This window comes from Heloderma suspectum, chromosome 5 (assembly GCF_057233095.1).
Source record: "Heloderma suspectum isolate Gila_16-S chromosome 5, 16-S_ref, whole genome shotgun sequence".
Lineage (NCBI taxonomy): Eukaryota > Metazoa > Chordata > Lepidosauria > Squamata > Helodermatidae > Heloderma > Heloderma suspectum.
Genome location: NC_139462.1, coordinates 149,447,350 through 149,472,606, shown reverse-complemented (window position 1 = coordinate 149,472,606; position 25,257 = coordinate 149,447,350). Strand labels below are relative to the sequence as shown.

The 25,257-nt window shown below is 47.7% G+C and overlaps 1 protein-coding gene across 1 annotated transcript in view; it reads right to left on the bottom strand.

The window, feature by feature from the left end:
* The window catches only part of LOC146344630 (uncharacterized), a 185,820-nt gene that overhangs the window by 30,948 nt on the left and 129,615 nt on the right, over positions 1–25,257 (bottom strand). The window lies entirely within an intron of this gene.

Below are 25,257 nucleotides of genomic sequence, written 5' to 3'. Positions count from 1 at the left end.
TCACACTTCCATCAAGGTGTGGATGGGGCTACCCCCTCCCTTCACTGATAGAGATGGAAAAATATAAGGTCTCGCATCTGGGATCTGCCTTCTGCAAGAGGAAGAGCTCCTCTGGCAGAAGGTCTCTCTACCTGAATTTTGGAGATGCCCCCTCCCACCACAACTCAGCCCATTCAGCTGGACCTCCTGATTTCTGTGTAGCATTTTCTGGGGGCTGTCGTGGGAAAAAGGAAGAGGGGGAGTCCACTTCCACCAGCACAGTTGATCCAATGCAAATCTGGATCCAACCCCACATCTCTCCCCCTCCTTCTCCTTCTCCCCCCTGGCTACATCAACTGACTGCCTCACACACCCTGACAGCAGCACCCATCCCACCCGGAGGGATCTCCGTTGCTGGGAAAGCCGGTTCTTTTTGGACTCTACTGAGTTCCATGACATGCATGGCTCAATTTGTGTTTGCAAGCTGAGCTGAGGGCTTTCCCTTGAACTCCAGGAACTTCTTCGTGCATTTTTTTTGCAGGTTCCCCAATTTGCACAAATTTATAAACAATTTGCGCAAATTATGGCCAGAGGAAAAAATGCACAAAACGCCCAGAAAATCCACAAACTGGCCCCACTCTGCACAGATTGAGTTGAGAGCCACAAAAGGAACTGAAACAGAGTCTGGGGGGCTGCACCTAGGAGTCACGTCAAACGCCACCCCCCAGACAAATTTTCTGACAGCCTTACCCACCAGTGCACCTGAGAGCTCTGGTCTAGGGATGTACAAATCCCTTACCTTGTTCTGGTGGCGGCGTCTGCTGGAGGGGGGGAGGCGCTCTGTCCCTCCCTCCGGAATCCTCGACGGGGGGGAGGCGAACCGGTCCTCCCCCCTCAAATCCTCGATGGCCAGCTCTGCTCCGTGGCAGCTCCGCAGAGCAGCCAGCCAGGCCAGGGCTGTCTGCAGCCGGATTTCCAGCCGTGGACTGGCTGGTGCGGTCGCAAATGGCGGCCGCCGTAGCGGCTGCCACTTACGTCCAGCCAGGGAGCCGTGATAGGCTACGTAAGTTTTTACGTAGCCTATCACGTCTGGGTAACCCCCCCCAAAAAACAACAGCGTACGCGTACGTAAATATTTACGTAGGCTAAAACGGCGAATAAAAAAGGAACGCAAATGGCGACTGCCATAGCCGCTGCCATTTGCGTACGCCGGTGTTGTTTTTTTTTTTATTGGCTTGCCGTGATAGGCTACGTAAAGACTTACATAGCCTATCATGGCAAAGGCCAGAATGCAAATGGCAGCTGCGGCAGCCAATCGAAAGACCAGCTGCCGCCGCCACCGCTGCTGGAGCTGCCGCCACCCGGAACATCCGCCCCAGGTAAGTCTCATCCCAGGGGGGATCTGCGGGGGGGTGGCAGGCTGTTCCGCTACGGATTTCGGGGGCCAAATGCCAGTGCATTCGGCCTCACTAAAATCCGTGGCGGAATTCTCTGCCATCCCTACTCTGGTTCCTCACAACCCTTGGGCCCCTCATGTCGTCAGAGTCCTGTCCTGGAGCCAGCTGAAGTCAGAAAATACTGGGGTGGGGGAAAGGAATCTCTAGTATAGTACAACTATATGTGGCAAAGTCAAAGCCTTTCCTGAACAGCATGAGGATGGAGGTGAAAGGGAAAGAAGCATTTGAGGGCGGGGGGAGGGGCAAGCAGTCACCCCAGCAAGGGTCCTGCGCTTTCAACAGTGGCTTGACAGACAGCAGGGGAGCAGGAGTAGTGTCCCTTATGGCAGCAGCTCATATTGCATAACTGAGCTGCATGTGTCATGGAGACTGTGAGGGTGCAGGAGCCCACCTGGTGCAAGTAGCTTTTCAACCCCGCAGAGGAGCGTCCTGGTCATGGTGTGGGCCTGCCTTGTGGCCTGCATGCAATGGGGTGTGGGATGGATCCTGTACCTGTGGGAGAGTGTCCTGTGGAGAGCAATGGGAGACACACACAGAGAAAGAATAGAAAGAACAAGAGGAAGGCTAGGCTACAAACCTCCTACCTGATATGCTAGTTTTCTACTTGCAGGGAGGTTTTTTTTTATTTTAAGGGGCGCACTCAACCAGGCTATACCCCATCTAGATGCATTTATACACAGACAGAGAGTGTGTGTAACAAGCAAGTGTCAGCAGCTACGGTACATTAGTGGGACCACTTCCACACCATCAAAAAAGAGGACATTTACATGCTATTCATAGACTGCACATTGCTGATATGAAATCATGAGCCTTGCCTGTATATTCAGGGCAAGTAGGAACATACATGAGAACTGAGGGGTTGTGATTCTAGATTCACTCAGCCATCTTATTTATTTATTACATTTCTATCCCGCCTTATTTCCTCTTTCAGGAACCCAAGGCAGCGCACATAATCCTTCCATTTTAGCCTCACAACAACAACCCTGTGAGGTAGGTTGGGCTGAAAGTCTGTGACTGGCCCAAAGTCACCCAGTGAGCTTCCGTGGCTGAGTGGGGACTAGAACCCGGATCTCCTGGCTCCTAGTCCAACACTCTCGCCACTACACCACACTAGTTCTCTTGGGACATCTTCCATTAGCTGGCACAATTTAGTCTTCACCACACTGGATCCTTTGGCATTACCAGACACTACAATTGGAGCGGCCTTCCATTTCATTATTATTTTCTGTAGTAATAACGTATTTTTATTTTTAGCATGCAGCATCCAAGCGAAACCCTTCCGAGTCACAAGCAAATGACCTTTAAGTGCCATCAATCAACATGACAGGTGATTCAATTGGCCACATGTCTTGTCTGATTTCAACAGCTGCCAACTCAGATGGAGCAGGCTGAGTTCAAGTCCCGGAGGGTTCTCCAAGTAGGGGAAGAAAGAAAGCAGTGGGCCTGCACTTTTGAAAGCACTGAAGCCTAAGCTGAGGAAATTCTCTGACACAATTTACATGATGAATACCCCTTTGTGCCATTTTCTTTCACCTACATACGCAGCCAAGAGTAGCAGGAGGATATATAGTAGGAGATGTAGCAGTAGGAGATGCAGGCTGCTAAAAGCAAGATCCAAATCAAACATGGTCTGAAATTTTAATCTGGTGCCATATACAGATGGATATGTTTGTCTGTTTTGCTTTCTCCCGCATTCATTTTTTTTTTTAAAACAACTCAAATTCTTTCTATCTGATATATCAGGGATGGGCAACTTGCAGTCCTCCAGATGTTTTGGCCTGCAGCTCCTATCAGCCCTAGCCAGCATAGCCCATGGTGAAGGATCTTGGGAGTTGTAGACCAAAACATCCGGAGGGCCACAGGTTGCCCACCATATATGAAGAAACGTGTGAATTTCGGCAAATATTTATTTAAAAAATGAACCAAAAGAAAATCCCCAGCCATCTGCACCTGTTGAATTCAGAGCAAGTGTGGTGTAGTGGCTAGAGTGTTGGACTGGAAGCTGGGAGAACCAGGTTCTAGTCCCCACTCGGCCATAGAAGCTCACTGGGTGACTTTGGGCTTGTCACAGACTGTCAGCCCAACCTACCTCACAGGGTTGTTGTTGTGAGGATAAAACGGAGAGGAGGAGGAGAATGTACACTGCCTTGGGTTCCTTGTAAGAGGAAAAGAAAGTGGGATATAAACTAATAATAATAATATTAATAATAATGGCTATCCCTAGCAGGGAGATGACAATGTTGTACCTGCCTGCTACATAGCTGTTAAAGTTGAAGAGGCTGTCAGAAAAAAGAGGTGGCAACCCTAATGATGTACTATAAACATAGTTGGATACACAAGGGTTCAAAGCCAGACTTTTAAGAGCTAAGCCTCTGGGCTAGTCAGATAAGTCTGTCAGCTCTGCTTCCTTCTACATTTGATTTTTTAAAAATCTCAATTTGTTTCCATTCTGTTTATGAAGACATTTGCAGATTATGGTAGGGCCTTATCTAAAAAGGAACTGAACAAAATTTTCATCCATCCCTAGAGTCTTAACCCCCCACCCACCCCAAACACTCAAGGGATGAGCCAATATTTCTTGCTTTACTCTTTTATTTAAAAGATTGATTGATTGATTGCATTTATATCCCACCTTTTTTCCTCTTGCAAGGAACCCAAGGTGGCTTACATCCTCCTCCATGGAGGCATGGTGGGCATCTCATTTTGTAGACATGTTCACAAGATCATAGATGAATTCCAGAATGGTTGGCCCCATGTGCTCAAACCTATCCATGTTATGGTCAGGGCAGCATGTGCAGGAGTGCAGCATGTTTGGTTTACCATTTTTTGGAATCAGTGAAGTAATACACATTACCATCTAAAGAGTCCCCCTGCCCCAACTTAAAACAATATGAAGTTACACATATTGCCATCTAAAGAACTGCCCCCCACCCCACACCCAGTGTAGTACCATTAAATTCAGGGGCAGGGAGATTGTAAGGCTATTAAGCCCAGAGTCAAATATGATCAAACTGCACCACTAAAGCCTAACTGAAATTGCTCCGTTTCTTCGTCTTTCTCCATCTGTTCCTTTTGCAACAGGACATGTGAAGTGGAATTTCAATATGGCTTAGGGATATACCACATTGTGCATCATGCTCTGGATGAAAATGAAATGGCACATCCAGTTCTCCTGGATGTTACAAAGGGGGAAAGCGGGCCTGGGGGCGAGGGATAGACATGTAGCTACTGTTTTTCGTTGTTGTTTGTTTTCCCAGCTGTCGATTATTTAGTGCAACTTCTAGTTTGGCTCTTAAACATTGCCATTTCAAAAGAAAAAATTGTCTCAATTTAACTTAAAACTGTGATGAAAAAAAGAGAGGGGATGAAGACAGTTTTGTAGTGTGCCATTACATGAACGTCTTTCTCCCAATTATCCTGGAGGTGCAAACAAAAGAAAGCCTTGAAGAGGACCGAGGCTGGCTAACTCTCTGCAGCTTTCATAAACAAAGCTTCAGGGTGGATTGATATGAATCAAGATGATTTAAATCACCGCTTCAAATCACCAAAGGAAAGGTTTTGATTTTGAACAATTGATTTATTTAATTTATTCAATTACAGTGCATAGTTGGACTATGGAACTCGCTACCAAAAGACGTAGTGATGACCACCAATTTGGATGGCTGTAGAAGGGGGTTATGAACTTGAGCACACTCCGGGAGAGAGCAGAGGACAGGAAGGCCTGGCGTGCTATGGTCCATGGGGTCACAAAGAGTCGGACACGACTGAACGACTGAACAACAACAAGAAGGGGGTTGGACAAATTCCTGGAGGGGAAGGCCATCAATGGCTACTAGTCCTGATGGCTATGTGCTACCTCCAGTACCAGGGGCAGTGAGCCTATGTACACCAGTTGCTGGGTAATATGGGTGGGAGGGTGCTGTTGCACTCATGCCCTGCTTGTGGGTTCCCGGTTGACAGCTGGTTGGCCACTAGTGTGAACTAGATGGACTAGATGGACACTTGGTCTGATCCAGCATGGCTCTTCTTATGTGCTTATGTTCTTATGATTTAAATCAAGTTTCCCATTTTGAAACTCCTGTATGTCCTGAGTAAGTATACACAACTACCTGGTTACTATATTGGTTTGTTACTAAACAGACCCTTTACATTGGATGTTGAACCTCAAGTTCTTGTGCAAATCTGGCCTACCTGGGGTTGCCCCGAAAGCCGCACCCCCTTCCCTTGGCCCTACTCCCATTGCTCCTGCCCCTTTTACCTTAGTCCCTGCCCACGACTGGAATGCTACACCCTCCCTGAACTTCTCTGAAACTGTATTTAGCCCTTGGGCTGAAAGATATTTGCCACTCCCGCCATATCTAACTTGTGAGCATAATCCAAACCATTTGGTCATGTAGCCCATATGTACTGTAGAATGATATCTGATTGAGACAGGAATCAAAGTTCTGTTTGGCTTTCTTGGTACACATGCAAGGATACTAAACAACATCACTTCCTCAAAGGTGATGAACTTTCCAGAAAGTTCAGAACTTTCCATAAAGAAGGGCTGGTAATTACTGGGCAAAGTGTTTTCTCATTGTTGACAGTCATAAATATGAATAATTTGAGAACAGAATAGACAGCAGGTAGCTGGAGGCCAATAAGGGAGTGCAAGATCATCCATATCCGTTCTGTGGATGATCTTGGTGAGAAACATGATAGCATCTTATGGACATTAGCACATATTACTTGCTAGACCAGCCTTTCTCAACCTGGTGCCCTCCAGATGTTTTGGACTACAACTCCCAGCATTCCTGACCACTGGCTATGCTGGTTGGTACTGATGGGATTTGAAGTCCCAAACATCTATGGGCCACCAAGTTGGAGAAGACGGTGTCAGACCATGGGTCCAGTACAGAGCTCGCAGTAATGAATACAGTACGTTACATTATATCATTTACAATGCTGTATATTAGGGCTGTGCACAGACCCCCCGCTTTGTTTAACATGCTGATTCAGAAGTGGCCGTGCTTCAATTCAGAGCAATTTGGACCCCATCTGCTTTGACTCGGATCCGAATCCGAAGCAAGATTCGGACATCCAAATCACTCATTTTTGGCATTTTCCCATTGACTTGCACTAGAAAACACAAACAGCCATAACGTTTTCAGTTTTTATGATAAATACATGAAATTTGGGGGCCTCTCAGCCCCCTGGAGAAAATTCCACCTGCCAAATGTCAGACAGTTTGGCCCAGTAGGTTTTATGCTAGATGGAGTTAAAAATTGATTTTTTCAACAAAAGCTCTCAAAGCAAAGAGCTATAACTTTTCACTGTTTCCACAGAAGTGCATGAAATCTGGGGACCTCTCAGCCCCCATGGGATCCCACCTGCCAAATGTCAGACAGTCTGGCCCAGTAGTTTTTGTGCTAGGCACAGGTAAAATGTGCTGTTCTCAGAAACAAAAACCAAAGGTCATAAAGGGATAATCAGAGAAGTTAGGTGTTGAAGCAGTGATTAGGAGGAGGTCACTATCCCTAATCTCTGCTGTGGGTTTCGTTGAAGTGCAAAATAAATAACCCCTTTCCCCTAGTACTACTCAGAATCACAGTCAATGACCTCAGGCTCTCTTTGGCTGAATTGCCTGGGAAAACACTGGTTGGTCAGTAGGGTTGGCGGAGAATTTCTCCCCGAAACTTCGGGGGGCCGAGCGCCAACGTGTTTGGCCCCCCGAACAAGTTTCGGGGAGAAATCCTCCGAACACCCCCGCACCCCGCACCCCCCCCGGGACGGGACTTACCTTCGCCGAATGTCCCTCCCGGCGGCGGGTCTGGCTGGCAGTTCGGCGGGTGTTCGAGTGAGGCAGGAGCAGCAGCCGGTCTTTCGACTGGCTGCCGCCGCCGCCATTGCAATAAAAGAAAAAAAAAACGCCCCCTGATAGGCTACGTGACGATTGACGTAGCCTATCACGGCTGACTTTGCAGATCTAGCCGTGATAGGCTACGTTAATCGTCACGTAGCCTATCAGGGGGCGTTTAAAAAAAAACAAAAAACTTTCATGTTCGCGGCCGGGCGAGGTGGGAAGCCTCCTCCCCAGCCTGAATTTCGGCCGGGGTGAGGCGGGAAGCCTCCCCCCCGGCCTGAATTTCGGCCGGGGCGAGGCGGGAAGCCTCCCCCCCGGCCTGAACTTCACGGGGGGAGCAGCGAAGCGCCTCCCCCCCACCACGAACGTCCTTCGAGGACAGGTAAGGGACTTTCGTCCACCCCTACTGGTCAGCAGGAAGCAAACAAAGACTACCCTTTTTGACTTGAACTCCCCCCCATCTCCTCCATGGTGGACTGCCTCTGGGGGTGAGAGATGGAGAGCTTGCAGGAGTTCTGGCATTACCAGCCTTTTGCTTGCCACTGCTGCCGGCCTGCTGGGACGTGGGGGCCTCTTCGAACAAGACCGATTGGTGCTGCTCCTTACGTGCAGGAGCAGGCTGCTGGTGGTGTAGTGACTTGGCTGTGTCCACCTGCTCCGAGACACCTTGCAGTGGCAGCACACGGCAGTGCTGGGATCCACTCCCACCTCAAAGTGGTCCTACACAATGCTGCCCTGACATTTCTATGGAGACAGAGACTGCCTGCCTTGAGTCTCAGGGGTCACCACATGAGCAGGGGGAACCATGGAAGAGGGGTCGGGTGCTGGAGCCTCTGCCTGCTGCTCCTCCTCCAACACACCCTGGACAATCTCCTCCTCTTGACCCTCCACCACACTGAGGACATCAGATGCTTCTGATGTAAAGTCCATCAGTAGGCTCCCCTCTTCCACCACAGAAGGAGATGGTGCTCCTTCAGCAACAGTGCTACTGCTGCTGCCTGCACCAGCCTCCTCAAACAGTGACCTCTGGGCACTGCGACTGGCCTCCACACTCTGCTGCCCTGCTACACCAGGACGCGCTATCTGGACTGGGGGAGAGCCAGCTTGCCTACCAGTGCTGCTAGTCCCAGCGGCACCTCGCCCACCTCTGCCCCTGCCAACAATACCCCTATGATGCCTCATATTGGGCTTGCTTGCTTTGCCACACGGTGTAGTCTACTATTTAAATAATAGCTCTTAATGTGTGTGTAGTACTTCGCCCACTGTTTTTTGAAATGTGGACTGTGTTTACTGCTTTGCCACACACCGTTTGCTTGTCCACATAGCACAAGCATGTGTGCGCACTCGCGCGCACACTAGAGCAAAAGAAAAGCAAACGCTGAACTACCTACAAGCACAGCAGGGGCGGGGGGGGGGCACTAACTATAATCCTAATGGAAGAAAAAAGGGTTTTTAATTTTAATTTTCTTTTTAGAGAAAAATTGAGAAGGGAATACAGGAATTGAGAAGGGGGTGGTGGAGGGGAGCCAAGTACAAGGACAAGAAAGATATATATTTATATATATATATATATATATATATATATATATATATATAAATAAATCTAGACAGAATGAAAGTAAGGGCAAACTAATGGTTGAAAGAGAACTGAGAAGGTGTGAGTGGGGGAGCTAACGAATGAGGCAAAGCAACTATGGTGAAATTTTCTGGTTTTTTAAATGAACAAACAAGAAGAATGAAAGGTGGAACCTATTACAGAAGAGTGGGGTGGGGGGAGACTAAGAACGAGGGAGAAAACTCAAACTAAGTACTAAATGTTTGGTTTTTAAAATGAAGAATCTGCAAAAGAAAGAAAGAGAAGCAGCGTGGATGGTGGGCGTGGTCAGTTTTCTGGGAACCAACCTCGGAGCGTGGGCTCCAAGGTTGGTTCCTGGAAAAGAGCATATCCTATGGCCCTCTAGACAAGTGTCTAGTGGCCATAGGATTGCTCCCTAAGTGTAGGCTTTCATAAATGTGATTGTAATGTATTAATTTCAGATTCCATTTTAAACCAGATCATATTTTTAAAAAGAAATGTTTAAAAGTATCTAATTAGGAAACTGATACTTAATTGTTTAAAAACATCATTGATTACTATCCACCACGATTTTTCTTTATGCCACCTTCATATTACCTACCCCAATGAAGTATTGTAGTACCGGCAACTCATTCCTGAACCTAATGGAACGCTACATGTTTTAAAAATATATTCCAGCGTTCAGTGGTCTGGGGTTGTTTTTTAACAGTAAAACCCATACCGTACAGAACATTGTCATCATAAAGGAGGCATGTAACACACGGTATTTCATGAGTCCTTAACAAGGGACCTTAAGCAATAGGTCTCACAGACATCTTATTTCAATTACTTTTAGCAGCGTTTGCCAAAGGATGAGTTATTTTTATTTTTTTTCAGAGCTGAGTCTCACAGGAGCCATCAGCAAGCATCAACTTCCTGACTAAAAAGAGAGCCCCTCATCAGAGGGATGTGGGGAGCATGGAATTTTCCAGACAGAAAAGCATTCACAGCCATGAACTATGTAAGCAAGTGAGATTGGATGTCACTGCTAGATAACAGCTAAGCCGGCTATCTACAAACTATTTCACTGGCACATCTGCTCTTGAAAGTCACCTTAGGGTAGTTTTGCACAGCTGCAGCACATGACATGCTGACTGACCTGGGTCGTCTGTGTCGCCATTACCAATAATGCATGTTTGTCATTTTTGTACTAACAGCTGTCCCCTTCTTACTGTGTTAGCTGCTGGGGTGCAGCCCAGGTCAGTTTTAAACCAACAGGGAAAGATGCAGCTGAAAGCTTTGTCAATCCCACTGGCTTAAGACATTGGTTTTCAAGCTGGCTTAATTTTCCTAGTGGTTCCTTGGGGGATTGTCTGCGATCCTTCAGCAGATCAGTAATGGCAAACAACGCCACTGAAAAGACTGCTCGTGCATCATTATCAAGCCACAAGGGGATGTCCAAGGGCAGGGATGAGGAACCTGCGGACCTCAAATGATGCTGGATGACTACAACTCCCATCATCCCTGACTACTGGCCATGCTCCCTGGGGCTCATGGCAGTTGGACTCCAACAGCATCCCTGGAGGTCCACAGGTTCCTACCCCTGTTCTAGGGCAAGGTAGATTGTGTCCTGCTGGTAGCTCAAGGTAGATTGTGGTCTACTGGTGGACCACTGGCCAGTTTCAAGTGGACTGTCTGTTGGCTGCTGAACTTTTGGGAAAGAATGCTAGTCTTGGTGCATCTTGATCTGATCTGCCAATTGACTTCTTATGTTCTTAAGCAAGAGTTCATACTCAGTAACACTTAGTAGCAATAACCACTTCCAGTTCCAGAGGGATAGCTGTGTTAGTCTGTGGCAGCAAAAATAATCAAGGGTCTTCATGAGGTTGATAGATTTCCATCTGTCTTGCATCTGATGAAATGGACAGTGTCCATGAAAGCTTATGCCAGAATGAATTTGTTAGCCCTTAAAGTACCACAAGACTCTTTGTTGTTTTCGTACCAGCGTGTTACACCTTAACGGTGAAGAGATCATACATATTTACTCTTGCTTTAGAAATTTAAAACACATCATTGGATCAGGGAAACACATCATTTACAGGGATTCCAGTAAAAACAAAAAACAAAACCAAAGGGGCCACACAGCACTGAAGTCAGCGTACCCCTGTTTGATGGGCACATTGTCAGGTCACATCACGCTGAGTGACAGAAGCTAAACCTGATAGGCCAAGTGTGCAGCCTGCAGAATCTTGAGAGTATACTGTCAGGGTGGACACTGAACCCATAGAATCCCAGAGTAGTTCTGATTCTGAGGAAGAGCAGTCGCTCCTGGGAGAGGAGTGCGCTCCTCTTTCCCAGGGCCAACAGCTGACGGAGATTCCTCCCACCAGCATTCCTAGCTTAGATAGCAGTCCTGGGAGTGACAGAGCTTGATGGACGCGCGACACCGACGCAGAGAGCGGCGCCAAATGGAGGGCGCAGAAAGGAGGCATAGTGCCCAGTTGGCGCGCAAACAACGGCTGCGCCCAGAGGATCCAAGGGAAAAGGGGAGGGACTCTCCCTAGTCCTTAAGTTCAGGGGTCTGCCAGTAATTCCCTTTCAAACGGGGACCAACTGTTCCAACGTAGGGCATAGGTACTCTGCTGCTCATATCTAGTTGCTAACAGTAGAGTTGTTAAGTTGTAAAAGAGGAATAAAGCTTTGAAAAATCCATTTGTCTGTGTCTGGACTTGGCTACTGGATTAGACTGAGAGAGGCCACCAAGGAGCCCTTGACATATACTCTCAAATGTGACCCAGAATTCTCTACAGTTGCACAAAGACTTTACAGCAATTGTGCAGGGGGTAGGTTGCTTGTGTGTTTTGTGCAAATAAACCACCTTGTAATTGTTGGAACCAGCTCTGAGTAATTTAAATATTCAGGAACTCCTGAATAGCTGTTTGGAGGCAGTTTTGGGATGGATGAGGGTGAACAAGCTGAAGCTTAATCCAGACAAGACAGAAGTACTTTGGGAGAGGAAATCTGCTTATCTGGATAGAGGGATTCAGTTGGCATTGTTTTAGGTTGTGCTTCCCCTGGAGGACCAAGTCTGTAGTTTGGGGGTGCACCAAATTCTTCAGTGACTGTGGAAACACAGGTAGAGGCAGTAGTCAGGAGCGCCTTTTACCAACTTTAGTTGGTAGGTCAGCTGCAATTCTATCTAGAGAAAGCAGACCCAGCCTCAGCTATGCATGCCCTAGTTATGTCGAAACTAGGGATGTACGAAAGTCACTTACCTGGTCTCGCAGCTTGCTTCGCAGTGCGGGGGAGGCACTTCGCTTCTCCCCCCAAAGTTCAGGCCGGGGGGGGAGGCTTCCTGCCTCGCCCGGCTGAAATTCAGGCCGGGGAGAAGCGCCCCGTCTCCCCGGCTGCGAACTTCAAAAGAAAAAAAAAAAGCGCCCCGTGATAGGCTACGTAACGATTAACGTAGCCTATCACAGCTAGATCTGCAAAGTCAGCCGTGATAGGCTACGTTAATCGTCACGTAGCCTATCACTGGTGACTTTGGAAAAAAAAAAAAAGAGCGTACGCAAATGGCGGCCCCCATAGGGAGCCGCCATTCGCGTTCCTTATTTGGTCCCTGTAGTCTACGTAAATCTTTACGTAGACTACGGCGAAAATAAGGGCAACGCAAATAGCGTTGCCCTTATTTTCGCCGTAGTCTACGTAATCTTTATGTAGACTACAGGGACCAAATAAGGAACGCGAATGGCAGCTCCCTATGAGGGCCGCCATTAGCGTATGTGCTTTTTTTTTTTTTAAGTCACCCGTGATAGGCTACGTGACGATTAATGTAGCCTATCACGGCTGACTTTGCAGATCTAGCTGTGATAGGCTACGTTAATAGTTACGTAGCCTATCACAGGGGCGTTGTTTTTTTTTTTACTTTTCTTGTAATGGCCGTGGCGGCAGCCGGTCGAAAGACCAGCTGCCGCCCCCGCCCCTGACGAAGACCTGCCGAACCACTGCCGGGACCCGCCGCCGGGAGCGACATTCGTGAAAGGTAAGTCCCATCCCGGGGGGGTGGCGGGGTGGTGGTGGAGAGTTTCTCCCTGAACCTTCGGAGGACCGAATGCATTGGCACTCAGCCCCTCGAAGTTTCGGGGAGAAATTCTCCCCCATCCTTAGTCGAAACTAGATGGCAATAATATCCTGTATGTGGGGCTGCCTTTGAAGATGACTCAGAAACTTCCACTGGTACAGAAGGATGTTGCTCACATCCAAGTTGGGGATAGATAGTCAGAACATATTATACCATATAAGACCATGCCAGTACCATACTAGCTGCACTGGTTGCCAGTCTGTTTGTGGTCCTAGTTCAAAGTGCTAGTGTTGACCTTAGAAGCCCCAAACAACTGGGTCCAGGTTATTTGAAAGACCGCCAACACCTGTATGAACCTGCCCATGCTTTAATAATATTCTTTGAAGGCCCTACTCACTGGACCAACGCTAAGATTAGTGAGGTTGGTTGGCACCAGAGAGAGGGCCTTCTTGATGTTGTCCCCTACCCTGTGGAATTCCCTCCTGAGAGACATATGGCAAGCTCCATCTATGGCTGCTTTTAAAAGGGCTTTAAAAACATATTTGGGCCCCATCTACATGGAGAATTTATGCTGGTGCTACTGCACCTCACGCATGATCATGGCACAAGATGTTCCCCCTCTCTCCACAGCAACTTCGGGTTTTCATGCCATAAAACCCGCATTTTTGCAAAGTCCTTTTATGATGGATTTTCTCGTTGTGCTGGCTTCAGAGCATCTCTTGTTGTTCAGTCGTTAAGTCGTGTCCGACTCTTCGTGACCCCATGGTAGGGATGGATGAAAGGGACTTACCTTGTCCCGCAGCTTGCTTTGCGGTGGGGGGGAGGCGCTTCGGTTCTCCCCCCGAAGTTCAGGCGAGGGGGGGAGGTGCCCCACCTCACCCGGCCGAAACTCAGGCTGGGGGGGGAGGCACCCCATCCCTCGCCGGCAAAATTCAGGCCGGGGAGGAGCGCCCCGTCTCCCCGGCCACGAAAAAAAAGTACAATTAAAAAAAAACAAACACACCCGTGATAGGCTACGTAACGATTTACGTAGCCTATTACGGCTAGATTTCCAAAGTCAGCCATGATAGGCTACGTAAATCGTCACGTAGCCTATCACGGGTGTCTTTGAAAAAAAAAAAAAGCGCATACACAAATGGCGGCCCCCATAGGGAGCCGCCATTTGCGTTCCTTATTTGGACGGGGTAGTCTACGTAAAGATTTACGTAGACTACGGCAAAAATAAGGGCAACGCAAATAGCGTTCCCTTATTTTCGCCGTCGTCTACGTAAATCTTTACGTAGACTACCCCTGTCCAAATAAGGAATGCAAATGGCGGCGCCCATTGGGCGCCGCCATTTGTGTACGCGCTTTTTTTTTTTCAAAGTCACCCGTGATAGGCTACGTGACGATTTACGTAGCCTATCACGGCTGACTTTGGAAATCTAGCCGTGATAGGCTACGGAAATCGTCACGTAGCCTATCACGGGTGTGTGTGTGTGTGTTTTTACTGCACTTTTTTTTTTTGTAATGGCGGCGGTGGCAGCCAGTTGGGAGACCGGCCTCTGCCGAACCGCCGCCGAACCGCCGCCGGGACCCGCCGCCGAGAGGGACATTCGCCGAAGGTAAGTCCCATCCCGGGGGGGGGGGCAGGGGGCCGGCAGAGAATTTCCCCACCAATTTCGGTGGGCCAAATGCGTCGGCACTCGGCCTCCCGAAGATTCGTGGAGTAATTCTCCACCATCCCTGCTCCATGGACCATAGCATGCCAGGCCTTCCTGTCCTCCGCTCTCTCCCGGAGCATGCTCAAATTCATATTCATTGCATCGGTGATGCTATCTAGCCATCTCATCCTCTGCCGTCTCCTTCTCCTTTTGCCTTCAATCTTTCCCAGCACCAGGGTCTTTTCCAGAGAGTTTTCTCTTCGCATTAGGTGGCCAAAATATTTGAGCTTCAGTTTCAGTATCTGTCCTTCCAATGAGCAGTCAGGGTTGATTTCCTTTACGATTGACTGATTTGACCTCTTTGCAGTCCAGGGGACTCGTAAGAGTCTTCTCCAGCACCACAGTTGGAAACCGTCAATTCTTTGGCACTCAGCCTTCCTTATAGTCCAGCTCTCACAGCCATACTTTACTACCGGGAAAACCATAGCTTTGATTAGACGGACCTTTGTCGGCAAGGTGATGTCTCTGCTTCTTACTATGCTGTCTAGGTTTGCCATAGCTTTCTTCCCAAGTAGCAAGCGTCTTTTAATTTCATGGCTGCAGTCACCGTCTGAGGTGATCTTAGAGCCCAAGAAAATAAAATCTGTTACTGCTTTCATTTCTTCCCCTTCTATATGCCAGGAAGTGATGGGGCCAGATGCCATGATCTTAGTTTTCTTAATGTTGAGTTTCAAACCAGCTTTTGCACTCTCCTCTTTCACCCTCAACAAGAGGCTCTTGAGATCCTCTTCACTTTCTGCCATTAGGGTGGTATCATCTGCATATCGGAGGTTGTTGATAATTCTCCCGGCAATCTTAATTCCGACCTGTGATTCATCCAACCCGGCGCTTCTCATGATGTATTCTGCATATAAGTTAAATAAGCAGGGCGACAATATGCAGTCTTGTTGTACTCCTTTCCCAATTTTGAACCAATCGGTTGTTCCATGTCTGGTTCTTACTGTTGCTTCTTGATCCTCGTACAGGTTTCTCAGCAGACAGGTAAGGTGGTCTGGTACTCCCATCTCTTTAAGAATTTGCCACACTTCGTTGTGATCCACACCATCAAAGGCTTTAGCGTAGTCAATGAAGCAGAAATAGACGTTTTTCTGGAATTCTCTTGCTTTCTCCATGATCCAACGAATGTTGGTGATTTGATCTCTAGTTCCTCTACCTCTTCGAAACCCCGCTTGTACTTCCGGTAGTTCTCGGTTCGCATACTGCTGAAGCCTAGCTTGTAGGATTTTGAGCATAACCTTGTTGGCATGTGAAATGAGTGCAATTGTATGGTAGTTTGAACACTCTTTGGCATTGCCCTTCTTTGGAATTGGAATGTCAACTGACCTTTTCCAGTCTTGTGGCCACTATTGCGTGTTCCAAATTTGTTGGCATGTTGAGTGCAGCACTTTAACAGCATCTTCTTTTAGGATTTTAAATGCTCCGCTGAGGTACTGTCATCTCCACCAACTTTGTTGTTAGTAATGCTTCCTAAGGCCCACTTGACTTCACACTCTAGGATGTCCGGCTCAAGTACAGTGACCGCACTATCATGGCTATCAGGGACATTAAGATCTTTCCTGTATAGTTCTTCTGTGTATTCTTTCCACCTCTTCTTAATCTCATCTGCTTCTGTTCGGTCCCTGCCTTCTTTGTCTTTTATCATGCCCGTCTTTGCACAAAACGTTCCCTTGACATCTCCGATTTTCTTTAAAAGACCTCTAGTCTTTCCTATTCTATTGTTTTCTTCGATTTCTTTGCATTGTTCATTTAAGAAGGCCTTCTTGTCTCTCCTTGCTATTCTCTGGAACTCTGCATTCAGTTGAATATATCTTCCCCTTTCTCCCTTGCTTTTCACTTCCCTTCTTTCCTCAGCTACTTGTAAGGCCTCCTCAGACAGCCACTTTGCTTTCTTGCATTTCTTTTTCTTTGGGATGGATTTCGTTGCTGCCTCCTGAATAGGGATGTACGAAAGGGACTTACCTTGTCCCGCAGATTTTTTCGTGGTGGGGGGGAGGCGCTATTTGCGTTGCCCTTATTTTCGCCGTCGTCTACGTAAATCTTTACGTAGACTACAGGGACCAAATAAGGAACGCAAGTGGCGGCTCCCTATGGGGGCCGCCATTTACGTATGCACTTTTTTTTTTTCCAAAGTCACCCGTGATAGGCTACGTGACGATTAACGTAGCCTATCACGGCTGACTTTGCAAATCTAGCCGTGATAGGCTACGTTAATCGTTATGTAGCCTATCACGGGGGTAGTTTTTTTTTTTTTAACTTTCCTTGTAATGGCGGTGGCAGCAGCCGGTCGAAAGACTGGCTGCCGCCCCTGCCCCTGACGAAGACCCGACGAACCGCTGCCGGGACCTGCCGCCGGGAGGGACAGTCGTGAAAGGTAAGTCCCATCTTGGGGGTGGCGGGGGGGTGGCGGAGAATTTCACCGCCGATTTTGGGGGGCCGAATGCATTGGCGCTCGGCCCCCCGAAGTTTCGTGGAGAAATTCTCCCCCATCCCTACTCCTGAACAATGTTACGGACCTCCGTCCATAGTTCCTCAGGCACTCTGTCTATCAGGTCTAATCCCTTAAATCTATTCCTCACCTCCACTGTATATTCATCAGGGATATGATTGAGGTCATACCTGAATGATTTAGTGGTTTTCCCTACGATCTTCAATTTAAGCTGAAATTTTGCAACAGGAAGCTCATGATCTGAGCCACAGTCAGCTCCAGGTCTTGTTTTTACTGACTGTATAGAGCTTCTCCATCTTTGGCTGCAAAGGACATAATCAATTTGATTTTGATATTGACCATCTGGTGTTGTCCATGCGTAGAGTCGCCTCTTGTGCTGTTGGAAAAGAGTGTTTGCTATGATCAGCGTGTTCTCTTGGCAAAACTCTATTAGCCTTTGTCCTGCTTCATTTTGTACACCAAGGCCATGCTTGCCTGTTATCCCGGTTATTTCTTGACTTCCTACTTTGGCATTCCAATCCCCTATGATGAAAAGGACATCTTTTGTTGGTGTTAGTTCTAGAAGGTGTTGTAGGTCTTCATAGAACCGATCAACCTCAGCTTCTTCGGCCTCAGTGGGTGGGGCATAGACTTGAATTACTGTGATGTTGAATGGTTTGCCTAGGATTTGTACTGAGATCATTCTGTCATTTTTGAGATTGTACCCCAGTACTGCTTTTCCCACCGTTTTGTTGACTGTGAGTGCTACTCCATTTCTTCTAAGGGATTCTTGCCCACAGTAGTAGATATAATGGTCACCTGAATTAAATTTGCCCATGCTTGTCCATTTTAGTTCGCTGATTCCCAAGATGTCAATGTTCAATCTTGCCATCTCATGTTTGACCACCTCCAGCTTACCTTGATCCATTGACCTTACATTCCAGGTTCCTAAACAATATTGTTCTTTACAGCATCGGACTTCCTTTTCACCACCAGACACATCCACAGCTGAGTGTCCTTTCGGCTTTGGCCCAGCCGCTTCACTCTTTCTGGCGCTACTTAGAAATACCCTCTGCTCTTCCCCAGTAGTATATTGGACACCTTCCGACCTGAGGGGCTCCTCTTCTGGCGTCATATCTTTTAGCCTTGTGATACGTCCCATGGGGTTTTCTTGGCAAGAATACTGGAGTGGGTTGCCATTTCCTTCTCCAGTGCATCTCTACAGGAGCCTAAAACTCCACATTTAAAACAGGGCTTTCTGCTTCCATTTTAAATGCAGGATCACAATGGACTCCCTTTACACACGCTTCCTTCCCCACTCCCCTTCCCCCCTCCTTCTCCCCCTTCTCTGAGTCCTCTATATGTTTCACTGATCAAGCTCCTCTTCTTTCAGCTTTTCCTTTTTCACGGAGGGAACCCAACGGGGTGATTTGATAGCTCATTATCTCCGATCTATTTAAAAACAGAATAACGGTCATTTCGTGCAGGAGACGCCCTGGAATTTCACGACGTCATCTAAAGAGCCCGCAAAGTTCTGTGAGTAAGCAATCTCAATAGCAGGATAAAAGCTCCATGTGAAGAAGCCCTCAGTGTGGTTTGGGAGTCTGTGTGACCTCAATTTGAGATACTGGCTTTGGTGGCAGCTGGGGGAAGCAGCACTGCAAGGAGGAAGAGGAAGTTGCATCAGCAAAGGGAGGACCCGAGGAGAGAAGTGGCTCCACCCTCCACTGATCATGTTTTGTTTTTTCCCAAATGAGCCTTTACTCCCTTACTCCCGAGAAAGTCAGTAACCCCCCCCCCCCACACACACACACAGCATTACCCGGTTGATCTTTGTTTCTCTTTGCTTTTGCTTTAGGGATGTCTTTTTTAAAATCCCCGTCCACGCATATTCACATAAGATTAATGACCTCAAGGAAAACTAGGGATGAGCAGATTCCCTACCTGTCGTTCTGACGGGGAATCCGCCCTTGTGGGGAGGTGATCCGTCCCTTCCCCTGGAATCCTAGCCGGCCAGCTCTGCTCCGCAGTGATTCCACGGAGCTGCTGGCTGGCTGCAGAGTGCCAGCGATATGGCTGCCATTGCCATATCGCTGCTGAGGCTGACTGTCTCCAGATGCAAATGGCATCCGCCACGCCATTTGCGGCCGTAAATGTCTTGGATTAAGCTAAATGCAGCCATAAATGGCTGCATTTAGATTAAACTAAGGGCTTTACGGCTGCAAATGGCATCTGCTATGCCATTTGCGTCTGTGGTTTTTCACGCGATATGTGAAATCACGGAATTCTCCGACATCCTTAGGAACAACTAGCTGGAAAAAGCCCAGATAAAATATGTCTACTCAGAAGTAAATCACATTGTCTTCAATTGCACTTACTCAGCACAGGAGGGAAGAGAGGTATAGGGAATTGGGGATTGCTTTGCCTTTTCTTTTCAATCTCCCTTTATCCGCTGCAGCGGACTTGCACATGTTTAATTACTGGAGGAAGACAGCTAGATGGCCACCGGATATGTGGTTTTCTGGGTACCAACCTCGGATCCCGCGCTCTGAGGTCAGTTCCCGGAGAACTGACCAGTCCATTCCCCCCTTCCACGTTGCCTCGGAGGCAGCGCAGAATGGCCCTGCGCTCCCTGCTCAGAAGGGGAGCACGGAGCGGCCAAAATGGGGTGTTCTGGGGGGCATTCCAGGGTGGGGAAGGTGGAAATGCCAGTATGACACATCCTATGTGCTGTCCGGCAGCCTCTTGCCCCGCTCCACTGTCTAGCTGCAAATGCAGGGCAGGAGAAGCGTGGAGGGAACAATTCCCTCCATGCTGCTCTGCCCTGCATTGGATAGGCAGTTACCTCCGAGTTCAGAGGCGGCAGCCTATCCTCATAGGATCGTGCCCTTAAAAAAGGAAGCGTGTTGTTGATGCCTTTTGTTTTCAATCTCTGCTTATCCACTACAGCAGACCTGCAGCTAAGCTGGGTGACTTTAAAGAAGGAAGTGTGTTGATGCCTTTTGCTTTGAATCTCTGCTTATCTGCTGTGGCGGATCTGCGCCTAAGTTTAATGACTTGTTGATGCCGCAAGACTCCACCCACACATGCGTGAACTAATGCTGTTTCTCATGCATTCTGCCACGCTAAAGCGGGTTTTTTCCTCATGCATAATCTGCTTTAATTGGCTGCGTGTGTCATGGGAGGAGCAAATCCGAATGCAGGAAAATGTGGTTTTCAACTGAATTGCGTTGGAAAGCGTTCCCATCTAGATGGGGCCTTGTTCTTTCTGGCTTTTAACTGAAAAGGTTTTATGGTCTTTGCTGTTGCTAGATATTTGAAAGGGTACTTTATTTTAACTGGGGTATTCTACAATTATGCTTTTATAATTTGATACTTTTTTTTTGTTGTCTGATATTGTAAGTCTCCTTGGGAAGATCCAGCCTTGAAAGGAGGCTAAGAAATACATTTAATAAATGAATGCATGTTTGTGAATCAGTCCACAGCCACACCATGATAATGAACCATAGTCCCTCACACAGTTTTGTTCAGACCTTCTTGGACCTGGTGCTAAAGTCCTGCTAGACTCTCATTCTATGCTAATTCTCATCTCCATGTATATTTCAATAGTCTCGGTTTCCCAGAAATAGCAGCAGTATATATTTCCTGGCACCTGGTAAATCACAATCCCGATTTTGCCTTTTGACGATGTCCTTTCTTTATTTTTTGAGTTTGTGCATACGTTCTGAATCACCCCATCTAAATCTCCCCCATATCTGCCTATCCAGATTGTCAGTGTAGTTGAATATGTTTGAGTTCCTGCTATTCTATAATAACTTCAACCAGATCTAAAGTGATATTAAACTTTCTAATCAATATTCTTGAGTGATAAAAGATTTAACCCTAAAAGGGCCAGCATCTAAAAATAAAATGTGCATCCATCTCTAAGGCAGTTCTCAGCATTCTGACATGTGTTAGCATGTCCAAGAAACGCTGTTGGGGACACTGTTGAGAATAGACAGAATTTGCCCTTCTCACAATGTAGACACTACGGGCTTTTCTACCTGAAGCTGTTAATCTGCTGCTTCTGCTTTCAGGTTCTTCCCAGAATTGAGATCCTAGCACTACATGAGGAGTGTTTTGTTTCCTGCTTTTCTGCTACATAACCTCTAGGTGGCACCGTGGTATAGCAGAATAGCACAAATACACTAGAAGAAATCACACTTCCTTTAGCCATCAGAAATAATACCCCATTTTTCCTGCTAATCTTTTTTTTGGGGGGGCAGAAAGTGCTGTTTACAAACAGAAGCAAAACTGGAGGGTCACGTCATTGTGTAAAGAACCCATAAACAACTGTGAGTAGGAAATGACGAGCGCACAACAAATGTCTTGTGTAGAAAATGTCTAGGTCACAAGGCGAGGGAGTGGGTTTAGCCATCCCATCCCATTGGTGTCCTTGAGAGTCCCTCTGAATTATCTTCCATAAAAGAAATGGCCACCATTCATACCAACACTCTGCATTTGGGAACAAATGGAATAGCAAGAGCAAAACCTGCCTTCCACCCCTGACTCTTGGTGTCCAGGCCTCACTGATAGCAATCCTGTATGGAGGTGAAGTGTGTCTTTGTGCACAGAAAGGCTCTGCATATGCCACAGCCCTTGAAATACACATACATACAGCTTGTCCATCAGAATTATGGACATTTTGCTTGTAAATAAATAGAAACGGAAGTGCTATGGTCAATTGCTAGCACACCTACTTCAGAAGCCACTCCAGGACAGGCTTTTGCAGGGTGTACAGTCAATTGCAGTTACAGCAGAGCCTTCAATGGTGAAGCTTCAACAAAATGTTGAAGAGAAGCTTCAACAAAATGTTGCACTGCATCCTCACCTCCTAACAGGAGTGCTTCTTCTCAGAGTTCCAGCCAACCATACCTACTTCCAGGATACTCTAAGAGTGCAATCCTATGCATGTTTAGAGAGAAAAAGTCCTACAACTCCCAGCATTCCTCAGCTAGCAGTGCTCGCTGGGGAATGCTGGGAGTTATAGGATGGTTTTTTCTGTCATAGGATTGCACCTTAAGTGGTTAGAGGTTCAAGACAGCCAAATTTCTCTCCTTCCAGCTCTGGGTTTTCCTTTTTTTCCATCTCACTGACACTTTTTTTAGGGCTGGGGGAGAAATACATTTGGTTTGCATTTTAATGTGAACTTACCTAATTCTTCACTTTCAAACCAATACACAAACCAATTATCCGCTGAAACTGGCACTTCATTTTTCAATGGAGTTCTTGAAAACCAAAAAGTACACACAAAAATGTTTATATTTATGAAAATAATGTTCAAAAATCCATTATATAGAAAACTTGCTTGCAAAAAATATGTATCTTAGGCAAATGTCAGTTGTTTCATCAGGTCCTGGTATTTCACTCTAACTGTTTTGATCTGTTTAATTCTTTTTAAAGTTTATACATTAAAATTGTTACGTTATGATTTGTAATTTTGATGAGCTATGTAGAGAGCTTTGGTTATTGGGCAGTATAGAAATAAAATAAATCAATAATAAAATAAAATTGTGTGGAAAAGTGCATATTAATTTTCATGCAAACTTTTTTTGAAGAAAAAAATATAGCTCTATGTTCTGGGAGAATCAAATTTAAGACTGGGAAAATTCTTAAATTTTGGTATGAACCAAACTTAACATTGGAAAAATGGGAAGCTACCTCCTCCACCAATATACCTTTCACCTGATCGAAGGATGCAGGTGTCAGGAGCGCCCTCTTTCAGTACACTCTAATAGCCAACTCAAGACACAGATGAAAAGATCCTTTTCAATGCTTTAATCCTTTTACAACTTAATGACTCTTTCAGATACTAATCACCAGTGACTAAGCAATGAACAGCAGAGTAGCCTATGCTCTGGGTTAGGCAGTTGGTCCCCATTTGAAGGAGAATTATTTGAAGACCCTGAACTTATGGGCTAGGGAGAGATCCTCCCTCTTTCCTTTGGGTCCACGGGATGTGGCCATTGCTTGCGCGCCAAACGGGCGCTACGCCTCCTTTCCGCGCCCTCCATCGCTCGTCGTTCCCTGCATCTGCATTGAGCATCTAGCAAGCCCCCCTCCCGCACTTTCTCACTGCCAAGGTCACTATCTATCTCAGGAATGCCGGCAGGAGGAACCTGTGCCTGTGAGAGATGAGCTGGCTCCTCTCCCATGGATTGCTGATCTTCCTCAGAATCAGAACTGCTCTGGGGTTCTATCAGCTCAGTTTCCACCCTGACATCATCCCCGCTCCCATGAGGCCCCCCCTCATGATCCTCCCCTGGGGCCCTGGATTTGTGGGGGTACAGCTGGTGGAAGTGCCTCAGCAGCAATAGAGCATGCACATTTTCCGTGGAGGCGGCCACGAGAAAGGCGGGAGTCCAGAATCTCTATGACCTCAAACTCCTCCTCCCCCTCCACCAGCACTGGCAGTGGGGGCGAACCAACCAAGTGATGAGGGTTGCCAGAAACCAGGGGGGACAGCAAGGACCGATGAAAAACAGGATGGAGCTTCATGGAGGGGGGGAGAGCCAGGCGAAAAGCAACAGGGTTAATCTGGGCCGTAATCTGGAAAGGCCCCATACGGCGAGGCGCGAGCTTCCTTGCGGGTGAGTGAGAGAGGAGGTATTGGGTAGACAACCAAACCCAGTCCCCTAGTTGCAGAGATGGACCCGGCTGGCGCCGCCAGTCTGCAGAGGCATTGTAGGCTGTCTTGGCTTGCTCGAGGGAGTCCTGTAAGAGGTGGTGTACCGCTCGCAACTAGGGGTGGACGAAAGTCACTTACCTGTCCTCGAAGATTTCCCGTGGTGGGGGGGGAGGCGCTTCGTTGCTCCCCCCGCGAAGTTCAGGCCGGGGGGGGAGGCTTCCCGCCTCGCCCGGCCGAAATTCAGGCCGGGGAGGAGGCGCCTCGCCTCGCCCGGCTGCGAACTAAACAGTTAAAAAAAAACAAAAAACGCCCCCGTGATAGGCTACGTGACGATTAACTAGATCTGCAAAGACAGCCGTGATAGGCTATGTAAATCGCCATGTAGCCTATCACGGGTGACTTTAAAAAAAAACAAAAAAAAGCGCGTACGCAAATGGCGGCCCCCATAGGGAGCCGCCATTCACGTTACTTATTTGGTCGCTGTAGTCTACGTAAATGTTTACGTAGACTACGGCGAAAATAAGAGCAACGCAAATAGCGTTGCCCTTATTTTCGCCGTAGTCTACGTAAACATTTACGTAGACTACAGCGACCAAATAAGGAACGGGAATGGTGGCTCCCTATGGGGGCCGCCATTATCCGTACGCGCTTTTTTTTTTTTAAGTCACCCGTGATAGGCTAAGTGACGATTTACGTAGCCTATCACGGCTGACTTTGCAAATCTAGCCGTGATAGGCTACATTAATCGTCACGTAGCCTATCACGGGGGCGTTTTTTTTTTCTTTTATTGCAATGGCGGCGGCGGCAGCAGCCGGTCGAAAGATCGGCTGCCGCCCCTGCCCCTGACGAAGACCCGACAAACCGCCAGCCGGACCCGCCGCTGGGAGGGACATTCGGCAAAGGTAAGTCCCGTTCCGGGGGGGGGTGCGGGGTGCGGGGTGGTGCGGAGAATTTCTCCCCGAAACTTGTTCGGGGGGCCAAACACGTTGGCGCTGAGCCCCCCGAAGTTTCGGGGAGAAATTCTCCCCCATCCCTACTCGCAACTCCTCTAAAAAGTCATGGGCCACTGGCACTGAAGAGGGAGCTAAGGTGGATGGGAAAGCCTTGGGGTGGTAACCAAAATTGGCAAAAAATGGAGTTTGGCGGGTGGAAGCATGGCAAGCATTGTTATAAGCAAATTCTGTGAGAGGCAGCAAGGAAAACCAGTCATCTTGCTGGTAATTGACATAACAGCGCAAATATTGCTCCAGAGTTGCATTGGTGCGCTCGGTTTGACCGTCCGTCTGTGGATGGTGGGCGGAGGAAAGACGGAGCGTCACGTGGAGAAGCCCAAGTAGCTCCCTCCAGAAATGGGCAGTGAATTGGGCCCCTCTATCCGAAATGAGACCCTCGGGCCATCTGTGGAGCCGGAAAACATGTGCCAAAAACAGCTCCATCGTCTCCCTGGCTGTGGGCAACCCAGAGCAGGGAATGAAATGGGCCATCTTAGAAACCAAATCCACCACCACCAGAATGGTGGTCTTACCATGTGAGGGAGGCAAGTCAGTG